Here is a 16,967-nt window from a genome sequence, read left to right as displayed (position 1 = left end):
ACATCATCAGGAAAAAAGGGATCAACGATCAATGGCGCTCATTACAGGGAGATGTTCATTGAGGAGCTAAAGTCTACACTTTGGACAAAACACAAAGGACTGCCATCCAAGGGTATTGTGTTCATGCATGACAATGGATGTCTGCACACCGCTGGCTACACTATTGCAGAAACTTGACTTTGAGGTGTTACAGCACCGTCTCTGTAGTCCTGATCTCGTCCCATTGGACTATCACCAGCTTGGTCCCCTGAAAGAAGTCCTACCAGGACAAAGACTCACATCTGATGAAGAGGTGAAGACAGCGGTGCACTCGTGGCTAGCAGCTCAGCCTAAAACATTATTTAATGAGGGAATACAAAAGCTTGTTGACAGATGGACAAAGTGTATTGAGAAGCAGGGAGATTATGTCGAAAAAGGATGTCGTTTCTGGAAGTTAAAGTTAATTAAAATAAATTCTGCAGCCAGAGTGTGGTTAATTTTTATAAAGAAAAGATGACTAACCTGTAGGGTTCACTCCTACCGTATTTCCCTGAAAATAAGACTTACTCCGAAAATAAGTCCTAGCGTGATTTTCAAGCTACTCTGTAATATAAGCCCTACCCCGAAAATAAGCCCAAGTCAAGATCATCGACTGAAAAGTAAGGCGCCTAAGGCTTTCGGTTTAAACTTCAGGCAATGCAACGTGTGCACCTGTGGACGCTACTGCTTGTTCTGCTTATACTGTGCACGTTGTCACAGGAGGCTGGGGGACAGACCCAGCCGGGACGCCTGGAAGGACCCGGAGGTGGCGTATTCGTCCTCCAGGCCATGAGGGGGCAACCGCCCTGGATTGGGAGAGGACCACGGGAGAGGAGCAAGGAGGCTCAAGCCCGTTGGGGCCCGTGGCCACCACCAGTGGGGCACCCGAGCCTCAGAGAGCCCGGGAGGTGTTCACTTACGCCACACCCGGGAAGTTGGACGGAATATTGCGGGTGCAAGGGTAGCACTTCCACCATACCAGGAAGTGCTGCCGGAAGAATGTCATCAGGCACCTGGAGCACATCCGGGTGGAAATGAAAGGGGCCGCCTCCCTACAATCAGAGAAGCTAGAGTCGGGAGTGGGAGCAGGACGAGGCTCCCGTGGAGAGAGGAAAGGTGGCCCACGGACATTTAAAGAAAATCCCCGAGTAGGGGTGATTGGTGCTGGGAGCACAGTGTGCTGTGCGGGACCGTGTGTACTGGTGTTTGGAGGAAATAAACGTGTGATAAAGATGTGGTGTCAGTCTGGTGGTGTCCGGGCATGTCTCACAGCGTACTTTACATCAATCTGGAAGATTCCACCAGTTGGCAGTGCGAGATATCATCTTGGTGAGAAGAAGCTCACTGTGTTGTGAATTGCCCAAAACATCCATCAAATTTCGAGGGCACCTTGCCACAATATCTCTGAAAAGGATGGAGGTTTAATGATTACATCCATCAATCCAGGGATGCGCCCATTCCAGCAAGCATCGGGCGCGAGACAGAAACAAAATCCCAGGACGGGGTATCAGCTCATCGCAAGGTGAACACAAGCACAGACACACACATACACTGGCGTCACTTTAGTGTCACCAAATCCTCAAACCTGCATGTCTTTGGAAGGAAACCAGAGCACAGTGTGGAAACCCACCAGGAAAACATGAAAACTCCAGGCAGGGACCACCAGGGACATGACTCCCTACTGAGAGGCAGCAGCGTTACCACTCCGCCACCATGCCGTACCCAGATGTGTAATTATTATCAGTATTCATCATTTAAATGAAGTGAAATGTAACATACATAGTTTAATGCATTTCATCATGAAAGTGACATCAAGTAGAAATCTAAAGATTCTAAATATGAAGAGAGCTGGAATATCATAAATGTAATGTCTTGTGTTCTGTTTGGCGATTGCTGCTCGCCACTGCTGTCAGTTCAGGAGGAAGCTCCAGAAGCAGGTAGCGATTAACAAGTGGGTCAGTTTGAAGATGACTTTTACGACGGTCTACTTTAATGACATAATAAATTACGAGATTAAAGCTGAAATTTCCACTTTAATCACAAAACAGACACTTTTCACCGTGTCCTTAATTCTTTTCTCTGTGGCTCAAATACGCCGCCATACATTCTGATGATGCTGTGAAGGTGCAATAAAAACAAAGACGGCACAGAAGATGGAATGTGAGACTTTTAAAATGTATCGTGTCGTTACGATGGGGAATATGCGACGCTTGAATATGAAAGCACCACGAATGCATTTGTATGTCGGCATTTTGCTTCAGCACATCGAACCATTCATCATACATCGAAGCGCACACTTCGATCCCGGAGGATTCTCAAAGTCGCTGGAGTCGCAAGAAATTCAGGCTGGAATTCAGGGTTTGAATGTGGACAGTTATAAGGATATTCCAGAAGATGACAGGACTGTATTTAGATAAATGTAGATTGTTGTACATATGGGCGGCACGGTGGCGCAGTGGGTAGCGCTGCTGCCTCGCAGTTGGGAGACCTGGGGACCTGGGTTCGCTTCCCGGGTCCTCCCTTTGTGGAGTTTGCATGTTCTCCCCGTGTCTGCGTCGGTTTCCTCCCACAGTCCAAAGACATGCAAGTTAGGTGGATTGGCGATTCTAAATTGGCCCTAGTGTGTGCTTGGTGTGTGGGTGTGTTTGTGTGTGTGCCCTGCGGTGGGTTGGCACCCTGCCTGGGATTGGTTCCTGCCTTGTGCCCCGTGTTGGCTGCTGGGTTTGGCTCCAGCAGACCCCCGTGACCCTGTGTTCGGATTCAACGGGTTGGAAAATGGATGGATGGATGTTGTACATATGCATACATATAAGACATCCCCTGAGAATAAGCCCTAATGGCGGAGTGGTGGCTCTGAGGTTAGGGATCTGCACTGTCAATCAGAAGATTGCCGGTTCGAATCCCGTAAATGCTAAAAGGGACTCTGCTCTGTTAGGCCCTTGAGCAAGGCCCTTAACCTGCAATTTCTGAGCACTTTGAGTAGTGAGAAAAGTGCTATATAAATGCAAAGAATTATTATCATTAATGCATCTTTTGGAGTAAAAATTAATATGAGACCTGGTCTTATTTTTGGGGAAATACGGTTTGTGTGGTTTCAGGCCTGTGCAGCAGGTCTTTGGAACATAAACCCACGGATGTGCCCATAAAAGGTCTTCACCCTGATGGAAGTTTCCCATTTTCATGTTCTACAGCGCTGAATCCCAGTGGATTTCATTTTGACTCTTGAATGTCAACGTGAAAACCGATTTCTGCATAGTGCTCTAAAAGAACAAGAAATAAAAGAGCTGGTGGCATGCAGGCCAGTGTTCAAAAGTGACAATGACATGTCAGGTGTGACTGTGGCTCCACCACCCACCCAGCGGCACACACTCAAGGCCAGTTCCACGAGTCTTCCGATGAGCGCCCGGCTATCTTGTATATTTAAGGCGCAATTCAAAAGTCTCAAAGTTCACCAACACCTTCACTTAATAATAATTAATAATTCTTTGCATTTATATGGCGCTTTTCTCACTACTCAAAGCGCTCAGCAATTGCAGGTTAAAGGTCTTGCTCAAGGGCCCAACAGAGCAGAGTCCCTTTTAGCATTTACGGGATTCGAACCGGCAACCTTCCGATTGCCAGTGCAGATCCCGAGCCTCAGAGCCACCACTCCGCTTGACACGTCTGATGGATAGAAGGTCACAAACTGAAAACGTGTTGACTCGCGGATCAGGGCTTTGCATTTTATTGAGAACAACTTCACATGGGAGTGAGGAATCCTTTCTGAAAAGTAAGCCGCTGTTTGAGCCACCGATTGAGAGGTTCATTGCAGTTTATGTGCCTGAACAGAAGGAATCTCTTGTGCTGCGCTTGGTGATGAAGGACCAAAGACAGACTGAGCTGGCGCATCTCCACTGTGTTTTGGTGGTCTCACAAAAGAGCAGAAAGACTGCAAACAGCGGTTATGATGGCCTAAGGGGGTGTGCAGCCTCCAAAATAAGCCCCAAAAGCCAGGCTGGGTCTTCTCTAGCCTACCCGGAATAGACATCACCCCAGGCAGCTTGACCCCTAAATCTACTGGCCCACTTAGGCCTACACAGGCCTGAAAAGAAATTTTTGGCTTCCAAATACTTTAAATGTCCCAAAATATCTCAACATGGGAAAAGGAAATGGAACGGTCCACAAAAGATTTTTTATAAATTAGAATTTTTTTTCATCAAATTTTTATTAGAATGAAGAAAAAGAGGAACACTGAACTCAACGGGCACAAGATAAAATGCACATGAGCTCCTCCATCGGTGATCCATGGCCCAGTCAAATCCAAAACGCCATGTTGACCGTGTGCTACATTGTTGTTCCACAGAGGACCCCCATAAGTAAGAACATTTATTCAGACACAGACATGGGCAAATAGGAGAGTCCTAAAAGGCAATCCTAGGCAAGCAAGGTCCAAAAACGCAATCCAAGTCCAAAATCCGATAAACAGACCCAAAACCAGTTAATCCAATTACAAAAACAAATCCATTCTTACAAAATGACTACAACAACTTCAATGCACCACTGGCTTAGAGCCTCCACTATCAGGGGGCGGTGACATCAGGATGGCCCCGCCTCTTGGGGCTCCGCCCACAGAGTAGAGGATACTTAAGTGGACAGCACATAACATAATAATAATAATAATAATAATAACAGACCATGGGGATATTTTTCGTACGTCGCTTAAACCATCCGAGATCAGATGCCTCATCTTGGATTAGTTAATGCTAGTGAAACTCATCCAGATAAGTTGGTTTTTCAAATGCAGCTGTGTAGTAGATTAGTGTAGCTGGATCTAATCATACGAGATGAATGCGCGCACCCGCGCTGAGTGAAAAGCCCATATATATTGAGTCTAGAAAACATGATCAGCAAGTCTTTGATAGGCTGTAACAAAATGACAAAAGAACGGGCGCATTTTATTTTTCACACACGCGGCGCAAGACCTTTTATTTGAAGGACATGAAGAATTTCAAGATTTAATATGTACAAGGGGTAACACTGCAAAAGCAGCCCAAACCAGAAAAGACGGCTGGCAAAAAGTGGCCGTCAAATTAAATGCTAAGTAGTGTGCATTGTACTTACTGAATGCAGCGTTTCATTTCCTATGTGTCAGATTAATTATTATTTAATATGTCATAATTCCAGATCAAACGTGAGCACAAGGAGAACATGGGAACAGGTTAAAGTGAAGTACAAGAATATACTTCAAACTGGTAAATATTGGTATATAACTATTTAAAGAATTGTTGACAAAAAGAATCATATATAATATAAAAAAACATTAATTTTAAAGCTAATAAGGAGGCAGACAAGCAAAAAACAGGTGGAGGTCCACGCGGTCCAGACCTCACCACTGCAGAAGAGTTGGCTCTCCAGCAAAATGCCCATCGCCCTGTTTCTGAGGGCATTCCAGGGGGAAGCTCCTCCTCAGAACCAGTGGCAGGATGCAGTTGTCACTTCATTTCAGGTAAAGGATGGTCATTGCATATATTTGTCCTCAATGTGTGCCATAGGTATGTTCCATATAGCTCTCTTTTTTGTTGGGTCAGTTGCAGGGAATGTCACATCCCTTGAACCTGTGTCTGACCAACGAGATATTGACGAAGGTCAAATATCTGATGAAGACACTGTGTCTGATTATTCATCAGGAGGAGAGGTACATTTTCCAAATAATGTTTGATCAAACTCCACTCTGATCAGTCCCATGTGCCCTAATCACATTTGGAAATCCTGGTAATGAGAATGTTAGGCTGATTGTGGGATTCTTTATGGAACTGTGGGTGTTTTAGCCTGTGTGTTACCTACCTGCAATGGCATGATACGCCTCTTTTACTGTCTGCACACGCAGGTGTCCAGGAAACACAATGAAAACCCGAAGGAAATGTTTCAGAGCCAAACAGACTTCACGAATTGCCTGGCAAACTGCACTTTTCGATAGCTGTTCCGCATCGCCTACAGTACATAAAAAAGTGCCCCATGCAAGAAACCTCAAAGCAATGCCTACTATCTGTGTGGTTGTGAGAGCCCGACTTCGCCGAGTTTGACTTCGAATATACGGAGCTAATAAATCTTTGAGGTACAATATTCCCCCTCGGCTAAAGCGGTATCTTTCGTACAGAATTTCCTCCGGGAGCAATAAAGGATCTTGCCGATCGCGCAAAACCCTCTCTATATGAAAATCTCTTCGTATAATTTGCGCACCAATATCAATTGGTCGCTCATTCATGAACGGCGAAGCCATGACTGGATGACTTACACGCACCGGCACTGATCACGTGTGTACACTAATCCTTGTTTACGCAGAACAAACCTGCTCTGAGCAGGTTGGCGGATTTGGATGTGTTGCTATGACAACACTTCCAGCAAGAGTTTCAAAAAACCGACAGATCCAGGATCAGGCCAAATCGTCAACAATTACATCCGGCTAAACGACTAATCCACGTACGAAAAATACCCCCCACATTGGCAAAAATGTCCTGAGAAATATCATAAAAAGACAAAAAAAAAAAAGAATGTAAACCTAAGCTGGGGAAAACTAAACCAACTAATATGTTTTCATTTTATTGAACTTTTAAAATTCATGTTTGTTTAATTTATTTATATTTTCATTTGTTTTCTTAGTTTAAAGGATCATCCATCCATCCATCCATTTTCCAACCCGCTGAATCCGAACACAGGGTCACGGGGGTCTGCTGGAGCCAATCCCAGCCAACACAGGGCACAAGGCAGGAAACAATCCCGGGCAGGGTGCCAACCCACCGCAGGACACACACAAACACATCCACACACCAAGCACACACTAGGGCCAATTTAGAATCGCCAATCCACCTAACCTGCATGTCTTTGGACTGTGGGAGGAAACCGGAGCCCCCGGAGGAAACCCACGCAGACACGGGGAGAACATGCAAACTCCACGCAGAGAGGACCCGGGAATCGAACCCAGGTCCCCAGATCTCCCAACTGCGAGGCAGCAGTGCTACCCACTGCGCCACCGTGCCGCCCTAGTTTAAAGGATCATTCCACCCAAAAATATATTTTCAATGTTATTTACCCCATTTAAAAAATGTTTATGGTAAACTAAATGTCAAATGTGACCAATGCTGTACAATGGCAAACAATTTAAAGAAACGCCTCTAGAAAAATCAGCGCACATCACAACCAGGAAATGCAAGTCGCATGGGGCTGACCTTTCAACCTGAAGATCCGCCTCTCCCTGTCATTCATTGGTTAAAAGTTCTCTCTTCAATTCAAAACCTCTCGAAAACTCTTTGCACAGCAGTTGCCATGAATCCCGTCATGGTTAGGTTGCGTTGCTAGGGGTGTGTCCTCAGAGGTCATGACCTGGGGGTCGATTGAAGGTGCGTTTCCTGATCTGAATTGTGTATAGAAGCTCCTTTTTTTCTCAAACTGACTCTTTGCTCAATTTATTTTGGTTTGTTTCTCAGGTTCTGATCTTGTCCCTCCAAGTTTGTGACCGTGAATTTTGACACTTTTATTTTTGGCTTGTCAAACGTGAATGTTGATCTCCCCATTAACTAACTCATAGTCAGCTTGCCGACTCAACACAACTGTTATGCTGAGTCCAAGATTGAGAAAAACTTCATGTGTGATGTCAGCTTTCTTAGGGTCCTGACTTCTTAACAAATCAATTAGCGTGTTGGGTTATGATTTTCTGTGGTGGGCTGGCACCCTGCCCGGGATTTGTTTCCTGCCTTGCGCCCTGTGTTGGCTGGGATTGGCTCAAGCAGACCCCCATGACCCTGTAGTTAGGATATGGCGGGTTGGATAATGGATGGGTTATGATTTTGGTTTTGCCCCCCGATTCACTGCAGTCATTTGCTTCATCTCCTGCTCCTTTCTTTAACAAACACAAGCTATTGTGCTCCTGCTTGCACGTAGTACAGAAGTCAACTCATGACAAAGAGAGAGGGCAACTGTAAAACCCCTGGCCAAAATGACAAAAAACAAAGTGCTTAAAATTTAGTTAACTAATAATAAGAACAAAATGAGCAAGAAAGCATCGCCTTCAAGGCAGTTATCAGAAACAAGTCCACGATCCACCAAATCACAATCCAAAAACAACACCAAAAGTCCATTGCCCAGAGGAAGAAAACAAAAAAGCAAAGCACTTACAATATTACACAGTCTAAGAATCCGAAATTAGGGTTAAGGAATTGGAACAAACACAATCAAAAACTGACACCCAAAAAACTCAACATCAACAGCCAGACCTCCATAAAGCCCAGGGTCTGCTAACCAGGCCTCACCCCAAACTCAAATGGCAGGCTTCTGGCAAGCATAGGCCTCAAATAAGGCAGAGGCAGGCAGTGTGGTGTATTGGTTAAGGTCTTGGACTTTGAATGCTGCAGTTGTGGATTCAAATCTTAACACTGAGCAAGTCACTTCACCTGCCTGTGCTCCTATTGGAAAACCAAAAGAATTGGAACTAACTGTATCTCAAATGTTGTAAGATGCTTTGGATAAAGATGTCAGCCAGCCAAATAAATAAATGTAAAAGAGCAACACTCCAAAAATGTCCAGAATGGTGGAGAGGGAAACCATAAACCTCTGGTCTAAAGGACAACCCAAAAGCAAAGTTCCTTTATATTTAGATATTTTGTCCTGTAGGTGGGTCTCATATCTCCAAACTGCAGACACGACTTCATCACAACAGTCCCAGGTTCAAATAATGTATTTTTATAAAACAGAAGTGCCATCTTCCATGTATCTTCCACAATAACTGCACTCCTTCCCTCCCTTCACCACCACCCCAGGTGAGTGTCACCCAACTCTGACTCTCCCTGTTGAGGTGAAGAACTCCATTTTAACTTGGACCTGGTAGCATTTCCAGCACATCAGCATGGTGTCTAGGAAGATCTTCCAAGTCAAGCCCCCAGAAACTCCCTCTGGTGGCACCCCCAGGACCCCTACAGGTGTGCCCATCAGAACTACAAGTCCCAGACAGCCCTGCAGGTGTCCAAACAGCAGCCATTCCAGAGGGATGCTGACACCCAACAAACTGGGGGAACACATTGGAACAAAATGACTTTTGAACCTGGGACTGGTGTCTGTGGGATTGTGTCTGGGGTTTACGGCTCTGAGACGCCCCCTGGACGCCATATGATCAAAATACAGTGGACCCTTGACTGACGACTCAATTCGTTCGCGAGGGCTGGTTGTAACTCAAGATGGTTGTAAGTCAAGACTATTTTTCCCATAAGAAATAATGGAAATACCCATAATGCATTCTGAACGTCCCACAGCAACACTTACTTAACCATTTCATAATAAAAAAGGGTTCTATAATGTGCAAAATTTACCAAAAAACACCAATAATTTTTCTAATGTACTAACCAAAAAGTGCCTAGCCTACCAGAAACAGCAATTTCACACTGTACTCACCATTGAAGTTGACATCTTTGACTTGCAGGAAGGGAGGAGGAGGAGAATGAAATGGAAGGTGGTTATTGTTTGGAAGGAGAGCCCCCTTCCATAAGAACATCAGGACTCTCTATTGTCACACGAATGCCACTCTCATATTTCCGCACAATTTCCTTCTTTGTTTTGATTGTGATCACTTTCTTTACCTTCGTTACCTTCTCTTCCTTAGCTTCTTTTTTAGCTTTTTTGGGGCCATTTTGATAGCAATTATCGAAATAAATGATATAAATCACTGCACTGACTGAAATGACGTCCACAAACTCACACATCTGGGCTCCGACTGATGCTTACGAACGCTCTCGGCTGTTTGTTTACAATCGCACAAGCGGATACACGTGACTGCATTCAGGTCAGAACTCAAGACATTGGTTGTAATTCAAAACAAAAATTTTGGTCGTAAAACCAAGTTGTTCGCATGTCAGGCCGGTCGTATATCGAGGGCCGACTGTAAATAAACCTGCGCCATGACAGCTAGTTTATACAGGCCAGGGGGTGGAGCCACAGTGGCCGCATCGGGTGGCCCCGCCCCTTGGGTTCGATTTAAAGAGTGCAAAGTCTATAAAACTAATAGACACACAGAATTCACAGCGATAAAAGAAAATGAATAGATAAAGTAATACCTGCAGAAAAATAAATACAAATCAAACCAAGTGCAATATTGTCAAAGCTTTTCCTCCTTGGTGATCCAAAACATGATTTTCAGAGCGGGGGTTGGGAAGGTCATCCAGGATCGGCCGTGACCCACCTGCGATGCTATGAATCGAGCATGATCATCGGAGGGGTTTGCTTGGTGTGGTTTCATCAGGGGTCGGCCACGACCCACAGGTTGAAAAACACACTGATTTAGGAGAAGAGCGAAATGAAAATCCAAAGTGCACACTGAATGAACAAAAAAGGCTGATGGCTGATGCAGGAACACAAGAAGATACAAAAGGAAGAGGAGCATCCACACTATGATCTAAGTTCAGTATTTATGTATAAAAGACGGAGGAGACCCTGGAATCCAGATTCAACATTCTTCAACATTCAGTTCTTCAACATCTGTAATAAGATGCTGCAGATGTTCTATCAGACGGTTGTGGCGAGCACCCTCTTCTACACGGTGGTGTGCTGGGGAGGCAGCATTAAGAAGAGGGACGCCTCACGCCTGGACAAACTGGTGAGGAAGGCAGGCTCTATTGTAGGCATGGAGCTGGACAGTTTGACATCTGTGGCAGAGCGACGGGCACTGAGCAGACTCCTGTCAATCATGGAGAATCCACTGCATCCACTGAACAGGATCATCTCCAGACAGAGGAGCAGCTTCAGCAACAGACTGCTGTCACCGTCCTGCTCCACTGACAGACTGAGGAGATCGTTCCTCCACCACACTATGGGACTCTTCAATTCCACCCGGGGGGGTAAATGTTAACATTATACTAAGTTATTGTCTGTTATACCTGCATTGTTATCAATCATTAATTTAATATTGTTTTTTGTATCAGTATGCTACTGCTGGATTATATGAATTTCCCCTTGGGACTAATAAAGTACAGTATCTATCTATCTATCTATCTATCTATCTATCTATCTATCTATCTATCTATCTATCTATCTATCTATCTATCTATCTATCTATCTATCTATCTACTATACCAAGTTCTATCTATCTATCTATCTATCTATCTATCTATCTATCTATCTATCTATCTATCTATCTATCTATCTATCTATCTATCTATCTATCTATCTATCATATAGTGCCTTTCCTATCTATCTATCTATCTATCTATCTATCTATCTATCTATCTATCTATCTATCTATCTATCTATCTATCTATCTATCTATCTATCTTGTGCATGTTGGGGATTACAAGTGTGAGGTGTTAAAGGTTCAAGGGTTTGAGCAAAGCTGGAGGGGAGTGAGGACGGGTAATGGAGAGGCGGCAGAGAACTGGAGAGCTCAAGAAGGCCAGTCAATGAACGTTCGGCCAACAACACCGAGGGGAGCCCCTGAGGACGACACGGCAGCCGTCTTCTCTCCAGGTGTTTCTTCTATCCATCCCCAGGTGTGCTGAGTTGGCTTGTCCTGACACACTGACAGACACAGAGCTCAGCGTGTTTCCTGCCTTCTTCTGTTCGTTGACACTTTGGTTGGCCTGTCGGATGTAAGATGATGGCGGCCTCCTCTTTAATTTTTTTTTGCATTCCCCTGTCCTGAGGTAATTCCATCATAAATCACATCCCATCTGTCAGGCTGCCACTGATGGATTGTAAGGCGCCGTAGCCCAACTCGTAAATCACTAGACAGTCTGGCCCCCTAGTGGCCAAGGAGAGGGATGGTGGGGGGGATGATGATGAGTTGGGAGGTTTAATCCTCTCTGCCAAATCCTTCTGAGGACCCAGAGAGAAGCCCTTCACCTCAGTGCTGGCAACCCGAAGATTAGAAATATTTATCTGCAGAGTGCGATGATTTGGATGATTTGGTTCATTCTTGGTTTTGTTTTGAATTTTTTTATGTTTGTATTGTCTTCTGCACTTTTCTTCTCACCAGGGTTTCGTTTTATATGAGGAATTTGGCTTCTTTCTTTGTTGTTCTTTTTGAGGGTCTCCATGGTGTTTCACCTTCTGACGTGATTCTTTTATCTTCTTTTCTTGTGGTGTGATGGCTGGCAGTCTCAATGCTCAATGTCACCTTAGTGATGCACCTCTGAGTCATCCGAGATTTGGGACAAATCGCAGTGCCTTTAGGGATTCTGTTTTGCTTTAGGGCTACGCCTTTAACACCATCCTGCCTCGGTGACTAGGGAACAACGTGTGGGTGACGCACCCTGATGCCCTCACAGTCTCCTGGATTGTGGACTACCTGACCAACAGCTTGTGAGGCCATGTGTCAAAGATGCTCACCTAATACACAATGGATGTCCAGCACAACACCAGCGCTTCCTATTGACAGATGTTCTCAGGTGTCTCTTTAATAATAGGCTGCATGAACAGTGGAGATGAGTCTGACCACAAGAAGTTGGTGGAGGACTTTGTTTTGTGGTGCTGGGAGACCCACCTGCAGATCAACAGTTGCTGGTAGACTTCCACTGTGTTAAGTGGCCTTTGAGACCTGACACCCCCCAGGGGAAGGAGGTGGAAGTAGTTATGAGGGTCCACGTGAACAGCAAACTGGACTGGTCTGACACACAGTGGCACTGGACAAGAAGGGCCTGAGTAGACTGGATTTCCCGAGGAGTCTCCTGCCTTTTGATATTTGCAGCAAACCGTTGGAAATGTTCTACCGGTCCATAGTAGCCAGTGTGGTGTTCTACGTTGTGGTCTCCTGGGGTAGCAACTTGAGGTGAAAAAGATACATAATGTCTGAATGAGCGTATCAGGAAGGCCTGCGCCATCACAGGGCTAACCCTGGGCACACGGGAAGCTGTTGTGGAAAAGAGGATGGTGGCACAATTGGATGCCAGTTCTACTCATCCCCTTCAGGGGGTGGCTCACCTTTGGAGTACTTTTAGCCACAGGCTCATTCCACCATGTTGTGCTAAGAAGCAAATCTGGGGGTCTTTCCTTCCTGCTGCCATTTGGCAGTTCATTGCTTCCTCTGACGTTGCGTCCTTCACTCCAATCAGAAGCCATAGGAGGATCGTGGAGATTCGGTCTACTGCAGTCACTTTAGCGTAATGTTTATCGTATCAAATGTTTTTATTCTATCACTTTATGAAACCCGTTGGGTCGGTATCTGTGTGTTTTATGCATTTGAATTTCCCCTCAGGAATCTCTGTGGGTTGACAGGCTGAGAGTGAAATCAAAGACAAGCAGCACTCGCCACACTCGCCTGGGTTTCTCCTCCTCTGGCTTACCCTTAAATGTCCGTTTTGTTCATTTTTATTTGTCGTGTCAATTTTGTTATTTATGTTTATTATTTGTCTAATGATCTCTTTTACGTCGGTTTTATTTATTATTCAATGTGCTTAAATTGGTTCTCCTATGCTTCCTGTACTTTGTGGGTGGCCCCTCCCCCCAGAGGCGGGGCCACTAATACTTCACTGCAGGGATTCCCCCCCCCCCCAGCCTATAAAAGGCATGCTGGGAAAGAGAGTTCCTTGCAGTTCATGTGAATCCACTTTATGGAGGTGAGTTTCCGGAGTTCCGTTTCTTTGTTCTTTACTTTATTTTTGGTTATTTGGGTTTCTCTGCTGGGTTACCATTTGGACTTTCTGAGGATTTCCGTTCAGGAAACTCCCTTGTGTCTCCTTCTGTTCTTTTGTGTCTCATTTTCTATTTTGCGTTAATCAATTCTTAATTTATAAAGATTTTTACTTGCTCGTTCCTATGCACGCCGAAGGTTTATGGTCACCCCTCCTCTTCTGGAGCTTCAGTTACATTATTTGGAAATTGAACTTTATTTTTTAAAGCCTAAGTCCCTTTTGGGCCTGTGAAGCCTGAGGTAGGCCACTGGAGTTGAGGTTAAGCCCATCGAGGTTACGTCTGGCCTGGCCTCCCCTGGCCTATGAAGGCTTTGCAGAGCTTTTGGAGGCCTCACACTATTTTGTTGTTTGTGAGACTTCATTCCCTAACACCGATAATAAACTCAGCGCTCCACTGCTGGGTCTCTCCTTACTGACTGCAATATAAAGCCAGAGGGTGGAGCCAGTAGCAGTAACATCATGATGGCCCCGCCCCCCCAGGGCTCCACCCGCAAAGCACAAAGAATGACAGTGCATTTAAAGGGTCAGAACATAAATATGAAATAAAGAAATCAGAAAAATTAGAATTTAAAATGAATCAAACAACAAACACAAAAAAAATCAGAAAATAACCATAAGCCAGGGAATAAAACCACGAATGAGACAGAAAACCTCACTGCTCTGGCAGCAGAATTCAAGCCTCCCAAATCCTAACAACTGAAGAAAGGACACAGACAACTGTGAAGAGTTGGGGCACCCATAGGCAAACCCCATAATACTCAAAGAAAATGTGAGTTTAAACGCATTAAAAGAAAAGACGTACGTTTCTAAAACAGAAGATGGTGGAGCTCACGCTGATAAGGACTTATGGCAGGAAGAGGTGGGTCCAGGTTGTTGGACTCCAGAAATGACATCAAGGGTGTTAAAGTCGTTCATTTTCAGGTCTGCAAAGAGAGGAAGAGATAAGGTGCTCGTCAATGGCGCCCTCTTGTGTTCCAGAAGGAAATTCCATTAATCTGATCCTTTAAATTGCACCCAATGCACACAGGACTGACAGTTCCCAAGAACCCAAGTTCCATAATTTGCCCACTAAAGGAGGAAATCATCAAACCCCAGCTGATTAATATAAGAAGAAATGTAACATCTCCTTATAAATAAAAGGCTTATTCCACCAGAAATGCCCTTCATTATCAAAAATAGCCAACAAAGGCAATCATCAATTAACACAGTCCTGTAACGCAGGTCCTCAAGAACAGTCGTAAAACTAAAATAGAAGATCAAAATATCCAGAAATCTGTTAACATGAACATAGAAATCAAAGTGGGAACCCTCACCGCCACCAATGCAAACAGCATACAATGAACCGCAGGGGACTGTGCAAATCTACCAGCCTTTACAGGACAGTCCCCTGATAGTGATTGATGGGTGGCCCCACCTCCTGAGGATGAACTGCAAGGGACTATGGGAATCCCTCAGCCTTTACTGAGGGTGACAGTGATTGACAGGTGGCCCCGTCTCTTGGGGAACCACCCACAGAACACATGGAAAGTAACAGGAAATATAAGAACACAAGGTAAACAAAATGGTTAACAATCATAACATATATAATGACATCAAAAAGGGGCACAGAGGACTTGGAACAGGGGTTCAAATGCAGGAACAGGGATATGAGAATAGCACTCGGCATGGACTTTCCTTTTGTCCAATGCCAGTCTTTTAGTTTGTCACCTGAGTGGCACAGTGGTTAACATGGCTGCCAGGCACACCCCAGGACCCGAGTTCTGATCCCAGTGGCTTAATGTCTGTGTGTTGACTCCTTGGAGCTTCTTATGTTAAAGATCAGGTTGTCTGGCGATCTGAGTGGCCACCTGACCCATCTGGGGTTCATAAGTGACAAAGTGTGGCATGTTGATTAGCACATGCAAGTGAGAACCTGACTGGACCCCACAAACTTGTCATGGAAGGGCAGGTTGGATCGGTGGTCCGCACAGCAAGAGTCCATGTGCTCCTCTTATTCGGGTTTGGAAGTCAGCCACAGATTTTATTTGTAAGGACAGCGTCTCACACAGAGATGATGGTGTTGATGTCTATGCTGCTCAGATGATGTGTGACCGTCACTTCTCGTGTCCCTTTCTTCTCATGCATTTATATCGCCTCTCACACCACAGCCAGACCTGGTGTCTCGGCCAGTACAACATTACATCAGCTCCTCTCCCGATAAGACGGCACCCGCCGCTCCCTTCACGGCTGGATGGCGTCTGACGTGTCTGAGGAGTCCCAGCTGGTCCTAAGCTGTCATTTGTGGCCCCTCCATCTGTAATTCTTGACTCTCACTGCCACTTCGCTTTTGCACTTCACGAGGAAACAATTCCTTCATTCAGTGCCCGCCACGCCCATCGCGTTATATGCTGGCTTCATGGGTGTTGGCAGCCTGCCAAGTTCTCCCTCTCTCTCTAACTCTCTCTCCCTGTACTTCTCCCTCATTGTCCTTTTTCATTTTCCACTTCCTATATAATCCTCCCCATCTCTTTCCATTCCTCCTCTTCTCCCTGTACTCCCTCCCTCCCCGCCTTTCTGTCCTTTCACATTCCTCTCTGTTTCCCACAATCCTCTGTTTCTCTTCCCTCTCTCCCTGTACCCCTCCCTCTCTTTTGCTCTGCCCACCACACCATTTCAACCCCCCTTTAACTCTGAGATTCCCGGTAACCCTCCTTCCATCTCTTCCCAGCCCTCCCTGTTCCCTGTACTCCTCCTTCTCTCCGTTTTGGTGTATCAGGCGACATCACTTTCACTTTCCCACTATTCCTTGTACTCCTCCATCTCTCTTTCTCTGCCTATCACCAAACGTCTCTTTTCCTCTCCTCTTGGACTCCCTGAAATCCTTCATCTGTCTCTTCCTGGTCCTCCGTCTTTACCAGTACTCCTCCTTCTCTCCGGTTCTGTGTATCACTCGACTTCACCTTCCTTTTCCTCTGTAAATCCACCCCATTGCCTCTTCTTTGCATTCCCTCTTTCCCTGTACTCCTACCTGTCACATCACTTTGCTTGCTCCTTTGACTCCCAGTACTCCCTCCCTGTCGCTCTCTCTTGGCAGTTCTCCTTCACTGTCACGTTCCTTTCAGATCCAAACAATCCTCTTTTCCTCTTCCCCTCTTTCCCTGTACTCCTCCCCATTCTCTTCCGCTGCTTATCACACAACTTCACCTTCTCTATCCTCTGAGACTCCCTGTACTCATCCCTCTCTCCAGCCTTTCAGCAAAGTGTCTCTCTCCCTCTCCCCTGATTCCCTCTAATCCTCCCTCCACCTCTTCCCCGCTCCACCTT

This window comes from Erpetoichthys calabaricus, chromosome 8, assembly GCF_900747795.2.
Source record: "Erpetoichthys calabaricus chromosome 8, fErpCal1.3, whole genome shotgun sequence".
Classification (NCBI taxonomy): domain Eukaryota; kingdom Metazoa; phylum Chordata; class Cladistia; order Polypteriformes; family Polypteridae; genus Erpetoichthys; species Erpetoichthys calabaricus.
This window is presented reverse-complemented; position numbering follows the sequence as displayed.